Source organism: Tyto alba, unplaced genomic scaffold (genome assembly GCF_018691265.1).
Source record: "Tyto alba isolate M040663 unplaced genomic scaffold, T.alba_DEE_v4.0 Super-Scaffold_6, whole genome shotgun sequence".
Lineage (NCBI taxonomy): Eukaryota > Metazoa > Chordata > Aves > Strigiformes > Tytonidae > Tyto > Tyto alba.
Window position 1 is genome coordinate 10,995,980 of NW_024881327.1, and position 12,671 is coordinate 11,008,650.

Consider the following 12,671-nt stretch of genomic DNA (forward strand, 5'->3'; position numbering starts at 1 on the left):
TCATTAGCTCCCTGGTCTTCTCTCTGGGTAGCAACTAAATTTAGTTGCTCAGCTGTTGAGTTTCAAGGTTAGCGTGCCTCAGTCCTGAGCTTCTCCCACAAAATTTGAGCATGAGGTTAAATGCTGATCCCTGGAACACCAGTTTTCTCCCACGTGGACTCAACTTTATTCTATTTATGAGGCTGACCTACCTCTACAACTACTGAGAGAATTCTAGCCGGGTAAGGCGGCAGGAAGAGGTAAGACATGAAGGGGAGAGCTGCTCTTTCAGAAAAAAAGAGGACATGCAGGAAGAAGTAAGTTGGTTGGTCTGTGTGATACAGAAATTTGTTGGCCCTCTGCCTCCTGGACCTAGGCTTGAATGCTCTTCCAGCACTGATTCCCCATCTGTCCCTTATTCTATGCCCCCTGCCAGACCATTTCACAGCTTCATATAGCTCAAGGCCAGGAAACAGTTCATAAGAAATGGATGTTTTTAAATCATGTTTTGCACTATGGTATAGCATCATTTTGAAAGACAGTTTTAACACTGCTTATATATTTGTGATAGTGACCGTGTTCATACCTCTTGCTACCTCACACTGCACGCTCAACTTGAATGTTGTAAGCATTGCTCTGTCTGCCTAAGGCTCTGATGGGTGTTTTTTCCCCATTTCCTGATTCTTGTGTAATTGGTTAGGTCTCTTTCTTTCAATGGGTGACTAACAGCAAACACTATTCAAAAAGCTGCTCTTTGACTATACATAAAGTATTTTTCTGTGTATAGGGTCATAAGCAAAAAAAGAAAAGCAAATAGACTTGACTGAAAAAATGTGTACGTGCAGAAGGGGAAAGCCCATTTTCCTAAAGACTGCCCTCTTTTCAGTCACAAACAGGAAACCGTCCCTCAAGAAAGGCTGAATTAGTCATTAAGTATATATGACTGATTAACCATTTCAACTGTTAGCAGTGAAGAATTTCAAATCAAGACTAGGTGACTACAGACTTATCCCAGTTAAATTCTGGTCATGGAACTCAGCTCAGAAGCCTATGGATTAAATTCCACATGCAACACGTCAGCCTTCAAGAGGGGGAAGGAGAGATGGAAGAATACTGCGTTAATTCACGGTATAATATATATTTTCATGCACATTTCTTTTTCAAAATGCTCTCCAGAACTCAGCTAACGGGTCCACCCCAAAACACGTTTAACTGTGTCTTTAACTCCACTATGCAAAAGCTTAGTGAGAGCCACCATATGGTCTGCTAGAAAACAGGCTTTTTTACACTCTGGTTTCCATCCAAGCTATGAGAAGTTGAATCATTAACCACTCAGAAAAAAAGGTTCAAAGAAGCATCAGGACAACTGCATAAAAGTGACCAGAAAACTTCTTTCTGCAACCAGACACAGAACTGAGAAGGTCATGACAAGACCTATTCAGTGTCTTTTTCTCTGCAAATGTTCTACCACTCTTGTCTTTCATAAATTCAAGGATACAAAGCTATTGCAACAAACCACTGCACAGAAAACTTTGGGCTTGAAGCCCTCTGCACAGCACACTGCATCCATGCGAAGCACGCTGGAGGGGGGTTCCAGATTTGCAGAAGACCTGGTACAAACTTTAAACTCTTGGGAGTTCACTAGCATCATTACCTGATGTTTAGGGTGGTGACATTGCTCTGTACAAGCTAGGAGTATTTCCAGGCCATCACTGAAGACCCTAGAGGACAAGGATTTCAAAGGGCATGCTCCTGCCTGGCTGAAATACGACAGCTAAATATTCTGTCTGTTCATCTCTACCTCATCTGCCCTAAATTTGTTCTGAACCAGCTGCCTATGATAGGATGACTGAAAGGATGATGTTGATTGGCTTCATGTCAGAATGGCAACTATGGTGTTTGGAATAATTTCATATCAATTTAATATCTCCAGTTAGATATCTCTGGTAAAAGGCCAAATTTATACCTCATATAAACTACAGCAGCTCCATTAATGGGGTTTACATCAAAGGAATTACAGCCTTTAACTGTGGGGTCAAATTTCACCCAATTAAGTGTTTTTTTTCTGAGCAGCATGTTAGCTACTGACTCCAATGTGATTTTACAATACCAGGCGTAGCTCTGATTGCCAACCAGTTGAACTCACATGGTGGTTAAAGACTAATTTGATTGCTGAAGTTAGATGATAAATCACACTGGAAAAGAAGAAAAGTTTCAACAGACAAGATGAGACAAACTGAGGCTGAGTAGGCAGGACTCATTAGTCACCAGAAGGCAGGCTCTGGTGAAGCAACAACACATGGCTTGTCTTGGAGCATCCATACAGATGGAACTGATGAGTAACAGCAAATAACACTTGTCATACAGCTCACTACTTGGGATCATAGCATTAGAACTATAATGTAATTGAAGCTTGCTTTCTTGGTAGGTACTTAAAAAAACTATTATTAGCTTTGTCTGCCTTTCACTTTATTTTCTCCTCCTAAGTCTCTTTGAGGAGTGTCTCAAACAGACACTGTGTGGGCTCTCTCCCTGTCATCTGTGTGTTTGGGTTGGCTGCTGATAGGAACGTCTGCTCACATTCCTGCAGGCACGTTGATCTGGATATAGCAGACACATACAAATAGCCTGCATGCAGGAACCTAGCTGAAAATACCCTGTGTGCTATCTTACTAATACATTCAGTCCACTCATCTTCTTTTTAGGGAGCAACTGGGAGTGTGCTTACTGTCCATCTCTTTGACAAGCCTCCTGCCACCTTTCTGCCTTCTCCTGCACGGAAAACCAATTCTAAAGTAGGTACTTTTATTATGAAAATACATTTTTCAAGCAATATTCCCTTGAGGCCCTTCATCTTTCAAACTGGATAAAATACTGTTTTGCTATTTCCCAACATCAACTGCACATGTTTCTATGATAATGGCCAAGCATTGTCCAGCCAGAAGCAGCTCTCAAAGCAGACCATTTGATACAAGAGTATTTCTGAGGGAAGTCTCCCAGGCCTTTTGATAGGATATGATCTGCTTTTATTGCACTGTGGATGGTGTAAAGTGGGCCTGTGACTTGAGGTTTCAGTTGTTCCCTTTAGGTTGATGTATACACTGAACCCAGCCAGGAGGTGAAGACCCCTCTCCAAACCAAAAGGGAAGACCATCTCACTGTTAGTTTCCTTGCCTGCTACACAGAGGATGAAACTGCTTGTCCCTTCCATTTCTTTGGCATCAAGCTAAACGAGACTTAAAGAATCAATAAAGGCTGATTAATTCCCAAGTGCCAAAAGCACAAGCAGCTAAATTAATGAAGTTAATCCCTCTGTAATAGCCATTTGTTAAAACTTTCCTCGCCATCTCCTGATGGAGCTCACTTGACTTCTCACAAAATAAATGAACAGCTTTTATTCCTCAGTCATAGTTTGCAGTGCATCCTCCGGCGTTTCCAGCACCATTAGCACATGGCCAAAATGACAGGCTGAATTTAGCCCCACGAACCCTTGTTCTCAGGCATGAGATAAACAGCACAAATTCTGGACAGTCCTGACCTGAAGTCACCATGTGCATGTATGGGTCTTCCAAGTCTGTTCAGCCCTTGGCTGAGGTAGATGAAAGCACATTTGCAATTAGTAGTGCTCAGGTTTGTGGCATGAGCAGGTTTATTTGACGGACCAGACAGTAGGCAGGGGTCTGAAAACCTGGTCACTTTATTCTGCTGTAACACAGACTGGGGCGGCTGTTTGAAATATCACTTACCCTTTCTGTGAAAATGCCTTTGGTGTTGCACCTAAGAATTGTCAAATGTTAGCACAGCTGCATTTGTAACTGGGATACTTGTCCCTGCAGACTGGATGGAAACTGGTACTTTTTTTTTCCCAGAGTACTGAAATGGGGAATCTTGTAAGGCTACTTCTTAGCTTGAGCAGAAATCTGGTCTCTCATAAACTTATGCAGACCTTCATAGCCTGTTTATTGGCTTTTAACAGATACTCCCTAGTTATTAACCTCAAGGGGAGGATTAACATTTTCTTTTAATAAATATGGAGATGCTGTGGTGTGCTGCAGTGTTACAAGAACTTCAGCAGTTGTGAAATACCAGCTTTTCAGGGTGGAATAATTCTGTCATCTTGTTTCCATACAGCTCGTCTCGAGTATCATCTTCCTGACAAATATTTTATCACATTACTTCTACCCCTTCCTACACCCCTCAACATGCTTATTATATTTTATCATTTTCCTAATGACTCATCTCTAAAGCTAAGTCTTTCAACTGTGTGAAGTTTGTAGTGAAACTGATGCTTCAGAGGAATGAGAGTGACATTAATGATGTTGATCCCTTAGATCGTTAAATACTAAGGAATGATTATCCTTCAGCATTTTCTAGACTAAGGGCTAGCTAATTCCCCAACAACCAGTCCGCTTTAGGGAGAGCTGAGCTGGGAATATTTGTAGGCCCTTTTACACCTCTCTGCTTTCTGAAGTTGGGACCTGGTGATATCTAGTTCGTTCGTCAGTGCTCAAAGGACATCCTAACAGCTGCTCTGAATTGTAGCTCCAGAAGTCGAAGGAAATGGGGACTTACAAAAATGCAACAGCGCCCTGTCCACATCATCATCTTTGCTAGAAGATTTCCTGAGCACTTGGCAGACACGCTACTTTTAGGACTAAGATCCAGTGGCGGGAGGTAAAGCACCAGTCCTTAGACTTCAAAATGGTTTAGTTCCTTTATTAAGGCAAAATAACTGCCCAAGACTAGAAAATCACCTTTACCTGGCTTTAGGTTAAGGGATTCTGCTCACCCCTAAGATGACAGACACCACATTTCCCTGGTACCAGAGAATCCAGGCTCCAGCTCTACCCTCTACCAACAGCAATACTCATCTCCTCCCAGAACCACTTAGAATCAGATTAGTAATCTGTCTACTGTTATTTTCATTTTCTGTACTACCCAGGAGAAGAAAAAAATCCATCCACCTTATGCCCAACAACATAGCTATTTTTATTTATTTTGCACACAAATGTTAATTAATTTACTCCTGTTTATGCAAATTTAAGGTAACATAATTATCCTGTGTTGGAAATTCCTGCTGTTTCCCTGATAACACCTTAACTGATTTTTCTCAGATTTCTAGTGATTTTTTCCATGGAGCAACAGGTCTAAGTCTTGCATGCAAAAAACGGTCCTGGAGCCACTGGAAAATTTCTCAGTTAAGTCTTCACTGACTTCAGTGTCATCATTTGAGAGAAGCCATTGCTTTTTATAGTATCCTTTTAAGATTAGTCATAATGTGGCATAGTATTCATGTCCTCTGTTTGAATTTTCTGTCCTTTTGCATGAGGAGCATTAAAAATAATTGCACAGCACCTTGTTTCATTTTGCCTTTTTTGACTCCTCTTTTAAAAACTGAGTTGTTTGTTTGTTTTCATATTAGTGTCATGGGGAGATTTTCACCACCAGAATGCAATCTGGGATCCTGATCACAGTAAACAATATTTAACTTTCTCCAAGAGAAAAAGAAAACCACATATGCATATAGAAAGCCATCCTGTTCTTCAGGACAAAACACCGACTGGTGATAATTGCATGATGCTTGTGAAGAGCTGACAATATTAATTACCATCACTGAGCTACAGCAGAATCTCAAGATACAGGTGTCAGACAGACTTCAAGCAAACATCAACTACTTTTCAAGATTTTTAGAAACACCTAGTCCATTTAGCAGGAAAAAAAGGTCAGAAAAAAGGGGCAAAAAATAAGATCTGCCTTTCCAAATCTGAGTGTTTGGTCACTACGTTCTGCCTATGATTGGTACATTGTTTTTTCAGACAATAAGAATACCTTACTTCTGATTGCAAGCTCTTCTCAAGCAACCTTTTTTTTCAAGCTACACTAGTTACTTCAGTCCTAATCTATGCTTCAGTTGAACAAATACATAGTTGTAGCCAACTGAACTACAGAGGTGGCTTTGTTAGCTCTTGCCAGCCTTTGCTAGACTACCAACCCTTCAGGAAACACTGCACTTCCCCTCCTATTTGCATGTGTGTGCATTAATGTATAGGCACACAAATGAGAGTGTGTACATGATTGCTGCGTAACTAAGATCAATCCATAGACAATATGAATTAAACTTAGCAATACTGCTGCTTCCTGGATCAGAAGTTCATCGGGCCGCAGAGAAGATTCCTGTGTGGCAATGTGCTTCATATCTATTTTAACATAGTTGAGTTTGTTTCCTTAGTAGTGAGGGCTGCCTGAGTGGGAGACAAGACACATCTCGGCTCAGAATACGCTCTTCTAAAGATCCTATTCTAAGACTTTGTCTCCACTCCCTCAGCAGATTATTTTCATCTCCAAAGCTAGACAACAGTGAAATAACTTAGCTTGGAAAAGGAATGGTTATCATTTGCCAAGTGATAGAAGCTTTGAGTCTATATTAAATACAGATACTAGGAGTATGCAGAGATGCTAATAACACAGATAATAATTTAGCGAAGCACTGGGGTGTCTGTGTCCCCCTTGATTAACTTCATCTTGTCCCTCTAAGAGAACTACTTTCAGAGGGAAGAAAGCAGGCAAGGAAGCGAGAAAAGTCAACTGGTATTACCATGTTTTACGAAAGTGTAATAAATATAGTAGAATGAACAGTAAAAGTAATAGGAGTTGCTAACAATTACACCACAGATATAATAGACACAGACTCTTGTCCCTGGATCATTCAAAAAAATAACAGGACCCCCCTGGATGTCTGGTTGCTACTGGCTGTGGTAATAGCTTCCATACCTGCCATCAAGTTTTGTAACACAGGATCATGGAGTTAGAGGTGGGGTGGGGGAAGAATAATTCAATCTGTCCTCTGCGGACACGACTGTAGCACCCCGATAGAAACACTTACAGCAATTCATTGTGATATTTGTGGTTGTTGGCATTCTTCCCTCCACTTAATTATTTTCCCTCAAGTACAGGTGTCCACTGCTGACAGGCTAAACTGGGGCAAAATGCTACTATGCTGGTTCCTAGTTGTTACTCGTTTGCTCTTCACCTTTCCCTTTGCCTCTCCACCCCACACAGAGTTGCAAGTGTTGGCATTGCATTTTTTTTCCTATTTACTCAGCAGCGTGCTGACACCTCTGCCCTTTCGGATCTGCTGCCAGTTTACAAACGCGAACCCTTAGCCATGGACTCCGAGAAACTAATAGCTCAAATTTAATAAGTAACTGATCATCTGTGATTAAATTTTTAATCAGTACAAGTCTTTGTTTCTATAGAACAGTTACCGAGTTCGAAGTCCACGTATATAATAAAACAGACACGTGTAGCCCTTTTCTATTTTTACTATTTGCAAAAGTCAACTGTGCTCAGATATGCTCTCAAAAGCTTTTCCTACTGGAAGGTAATGTAATTTCATTCAGAACATATCCAGAACTTGTTTTCCCCCAGTAAATATTATCAATCTTTGTTTTGTTCTGACTCTCAAGAAAGTGATGTTTACCTAAATGATTGAATGTATAAGACCAAATATAGGATCAGTTTAGACATCCTGTCACATAGTATTAAGGTTTACAATTAGGGCACCCAATCTGTATCCAAAGCTAACACAATCCTGAGTGACTTCTGTTACATTTCTGATCTTCCATAATAATATCAAAGTACTGCCAGTAACAACGCAACTAATTTTTAAGAATTTTGCACGAATAGAACCAGTTCATAACCCTGTAGGGTGGGTATGAAAGATTTATCAGCTATGAAGTCATTACATGCCATTAGATAATATCAGCTCTTAATCCAGGATTGCTCTTAAATCCATAAAGGCAACAGATTCAGCTCTGCCTTTAACCCCACCCCTGCCTTTAATGTGATAGTTACCAATTAAGAAATGATGCACTGCTAGAAGCACAGTTGTACAAGTTACAAAATTTTGTGCTGCCTGTAGCTATGAGCAGCTTGCTTTTACTCCTACATCAGTGATGATTTCACAAACAAACTGGAGACAGGATGTTGTTCTTAATATAATCAGGTTCTCCTTAGCGTTGGCTGCATCTGATGGAGGAGGTTTATGTAGTTAAAAATAAAGGTGGTAGTAACAGTTGTAGGACCCAAATCTGACAAATTTTATTACTGTCAACATATTTTGCTAATCAAATCTGCCTAACTAGAACATAGCACTTGCTGGACAGTCTTCAGCTGACACTGTAAGTTCAAAACTCATAAATATACTACCTCCTGTGTGTCCTGGCCTTGTAGGATTAATTAACGGCTACTGTTCTTAATGCTGGGCTGATTCTGGATGGACATCATGACTCAAGAATGTGTAAGTTTTGGGACCAGTCATCCTATGGAAACATATGCATGCTCTTCTGATTGCAAAAGGAGTTGAAGAGAAGATGCAAGCTTAAGATGGGAAAACTTATGTTGAAAAAACTCAGAAAAATTAGAACAGTTTGGGGGAGAGAAGCTGAGTCTGGATGGATGGGGGAAAGACACCTCCCAGGTAAAAAAAATATCTCAAATTTCACATTAGGAGGGATATACAACTACATAAACAATTGACAAACAATTCCTAAGATGCTGACACTAGCCTGTAGAAAATTCACCACAATTCTAGAGCTCATAGCCTTACTCTATTCAATCAGATGCGGTATCTGTAATGATTTTCAGACCTTTTAAGGGTCCATCACTGTTAATACTTAGTGCATCACTGTCTATACTTAGTTCAATCTTTTGTATAGACTTATTTTTGGGGACTTGAAAAGAAGAAATATCCTTGTGAAATTTCAGGAAAGTTCATTATCCTTAAGTCATTACACAATCAGAACGTACTGTTTCTTAGTTTTAACACTTTGAAGACAATTAGGCCATTCTAAAGCCTGGAACCTGCTATCTTCATTCACGCAAACAAATCTTACTCACAAGGATCACCACCTCACTTCATGGGTTGGTCTGCATGCACAGGTAAGGTCTTTAATTTTTGGACCTTTCTCACATCACTCTCCCCAGTGCACGTTAAGCTGTCAGGCAGGGTAAGTCAAGGTGATTACAACTCACTCCCCCTGCCCCCTAAAAAAAAACAACAAAAAAAGCCCACTTCAAACCATTTTATTTTGTACCATCTTCCACACTAGATGCCCTCAGACTACTCAATCTCATCCTTTCAGTCCGCTTTGAGTTGTTACATGCTACTGGAAAACTTGGCAATATCCTGTCAAAAACAGCCACCTCTGGCCCATACTCTCAGACACTGTGCTTTCTAAAGAGGGCTATAAACCCAGGCTTAAGCACACTTCCAAGTAACACTCACAAAATTCAAGTTGAAGATTCGCAACATGATAATACATATATCAGCCCATACATCGTACCCAGCAGTGGGATCTACAGTTCTCTAAGACAGGAAAGCAAATCTCTTGCTCTCTCACCAACACTTGGCAGCGCAGCCGAACGAATGCAGTTACGAAACCAGTTCACTCTAATGGGCACTTTCAGTTTGCAGTTTGTAGATTACTGAGTATAACTTCTCCCCCAGTAAACTTCAAATAACTTTAAGGTCATTTGGAAAGAATGCTAACAAGAAAGACAGTTTTTAGCACGGAGTTCCCAGGAAAAATCTCAGCTGACTTCTAGAGGGAGAAACACACCAGAGCTCTATCGTCATTCCTGAGCTGCAGACTCCGTGGAAGTAAAGTGATAGGAGGAGGGAAAATTGTCTTTAATATAGGCACACTCAAAGTTATGCGCGTAGGAAGGTTTAATTTAAATGCCCCTTACAGGAGAGGCAACCAGCTTCTGAAAAAACCCTGGCTCGCAAAGAAACGCAGGGATCACTGCATGGAACTAACAGAGCAGAAGTTCCCACTGTGCAGTCGTGGGAAAGAAAAGTTTGTACCGTTGGGTGAATAGACAGGGGAATACTGAGCACGAGGTTATTATCTCCGCACGTGACATTAATGAGAGCCTTCCTGGAATCCACTGTGCAGTGTCGTCGGTGACCAGGGGGGACAACGGTGGGGACCCGGAGAAAAGCGGCCAAGCCCTTTCTCCTGGGGAGCATCTGCATTCCAGGGAGAGACCAAAGCAGCCCGGTCTATTTATCTTGTCAGAGACAACGTTAAGTGGCTATTTAATTACTGCCCTTAAATTCCTGAGCAGAGAGAGACAATCAGAAACTAGCTAGCTGTTTAATCTGACAAAGACATTACAAGATCCAGTAGCTAGAAGATGAAGTCAGAAAAGTTCAAAGTGGAAAAAAGATGCGAACGTTTAACAACGAGATTAACAATCGGAGCCAATTATTCAGGAATGTAGTCAATTCCCCATCGCTAGAAGTCATTAAATCAAGACCCTTTGAAGAGGCTGGTGGGATGGACCTTGGACTCACTGGGGAATTAGTCTCTGCTTTACATTATGGAAAAGGTTAGACTACGGGATCATAACAATTTCTTACGACTCTAATAAATCCACCAGCAGCAGTGTTATCTTCTCCTGAGAGAAAAAGGAAGGATTAAGGAAGAAAATATTAATGAAGCCAAGGCCTGTATGGGGTGCAAAAAGCAGGCTGATCTGTGGACAGACTAGGAGCTGGCAAGATCCTCCGTAGTTCTGTCACTGACTTCAGCAGCAGGAGGAAAAGGCCCGTCAGGGCTTGGCGCCCAGTCCCAAGGCCCCAGGCGAACTGGGTGAGCATCGCCAGGCGAGCGGTCCAGGTGGGCTCTCACCCCGCTGCACCCTCCCAGCCCGCAGCCCGGGCGGGCCGCCCTCCCGCTCCCAGCCCAGCGCCCCCGGCTTTCGGGGACACCCGTCCCCGGGTGCACCCGTCCCCCCGCACCTCTGGTTTCGGCCGGTTTCGCCCCGGGGGACACCCCTTCGACGTGAACCCCACGCCGGGGCGGCGGAAGGCGGGGGGGGGGGGGTGCCCCCCGCGGCGGCCGCCTCAGGGGCACCTTCCACGCTGCGACACCGCGCCCGCGGGCCAACGACACGTTGCCGTGGCGACCGCGCCGCACATATCCCCCCCACCCCGGTCCGGGAGGGGCACTTTTTTTTTTTTTTTTTTTTTTTTTAAGTTTTCCGCGCTCCCGAACGTGCGGGAGCCAAAGCCTCTTCCAAGCGCCGGTCCAAATCAGCAGAGGATGAAAGAGGACCCCCCTCGGGGCTGGCCCGGCCTCCCCCCCCGCTCCCGGGTGTCGGCCCGGCGGGCGGCCGCAGCCCCCACGCGCGGCGGAGCGGAGGAGGACACGCCGCGCTTCCCCGGGCACGGCGCGGCCCGCCCCGCACCCCCGCGACGGGAAAGGCCGGGTGGGGCGAGCCAGCCCCCGCCTCGCCACCCCGCCGCGCCCCGGGCACCTGCCCGCGCAGCCACCCCGCTCCTCTCCAGCGCCGAAAAAACTTGCTGGGGGTGGGGGTGCTCCCGATCCCCCCCCCACACACACACCCCCCCCCTTACCTCCGCGGCGGCGCCCGGGGAGCCGCGGGCACGCCGCCGCCGCGGGCAGGGATGACCTTGCGGAGAAATTCATCATCCGGGCAGGAAAACAAGCCCTTCCTCGGGGTGTGCGGCGGCGGGAGGAGGGCGGAGGGAGGGAGGGAGGGAGGGGAGGGCTCCGCGGGGGTGGCCCTCCCCGCTGCGGGGGGGGGGAAGGCGATTCGTGCCGGCTCCGCAGAGGCGGCGGGAGGCTGGGGCCGCCGGGCAGCCGCACCGAGCGGGCGCCGGCGCCTCCCGGCCGCTCGCAGCTGCTGGCGGCCGGCTCGGGGGGGCGGGGAGCGCCCGGGCTGCGGCGCCGGGGCCGGGCTCCCCCCCGCGGCCGCGGGGACAGCGGGGCAGCTCCCGGGGGGGGGGGGGGGGTGGCCGGCCACCTCTCCGCCACCCCCTCCCGGCAGCGCTTCGCCCCGGCAGCCCGCCTCAAGGCCCTCCCGAACGCGGAGGGCGCGGGCACGTACCTGCTTTTAGGGAGGCGTTTTCCAGCTCACGCCGACCCCCCCCCCCCCCCATCCCCAAGCCTCGCCCTGGGTATTGTAGCTCGGGAGCGGGAGGCTCCTGCCCTCCGTCAGGCGCAGGGGGGGGCTGGGGGGGGGCCCCTCGGCAGCCCCCCGGGAGAACGCGGCAGCCGGGCCAGAGCCCCGACGGGGCGCCGGGGCTTCCTCTGCATCGCCTCCGCTGCCAGCCGGTTCTTTCCAGCTCCTAAAACAAAACTACACGCTAAGCTTTCCTCAGGGCGGAAGAGCTGGAACTGCCCATCCCAAACCCACCGATTCCGTCCACCTTGGCTCGTCCTGCGGGTGCCGGCTGAGGAAGCGCGCCTACAGACAGCGCGCTGGGTGCCTAATGAGCCGCTTGCTTGCGGAGTCAAACACATTTGCATAGGGAATTGCAGTGTATGCAAATGCCGATCAGCTCTTGTCACGCTTTCAAATTGTATTGTCGGTTTTGATGGGCAAATCTGGCTTCCCGTATGAAGTACTACCCTGTTTGACTGGAAGAGATAAAAAAAAAAACAAAACAAAACAAAACCCAAGCAAAAATATTAATGGCAAAAGACACTTGGGTTAAGACTCTTAATTGTCTGGAAATCTTTGATCTAATTTCGGTTTCTTCCCACCAGTGTAGAATTTTATCTCTCTGCTGCAATCACAGGAAATGGTTCTGCAGTGCTCAGAGATTGAAGTCAGGTACAGGTTTTCAACCAGGAAGATTTTAGCTCTTGTACCTTCCT

At 45.6% G+C, this 12,671-nt stretch overlaps 1 protein-coding gene across 5 annotated transcripts in view; it reads right to left on the reverse strand.

Moving 5' to 3' along the window:
* The window catches only part of GPRIN3 (GPRIN family member 3), a 35,897-nt gene extending 23,606 nt beyond the window's left edge, over positions 1-12,291 (reverse strand). Inside the window, exon 1 of one of the 5 annotated variants that reach the window (XR_004408053.2) lies at positions 11,405-11,696. The gene's annotated coding sequence lies outside the window, so the exon portion shown is untranslated. Of the gene's footprint in view, positions 1-1,633; positions 1,654-11,404; positions 11,697-11,898; positions 12,180-12,207 lie in introns of those variants that run through there. The other 4 variants (XM_032999391.2, XM_042808052.1, XM_032999390.2 and 1 more) reach the window with 4 other exon arrangements.
* Between the last annotated feature and the right edge of the window lie 380 nt (positions 12,292-12,671).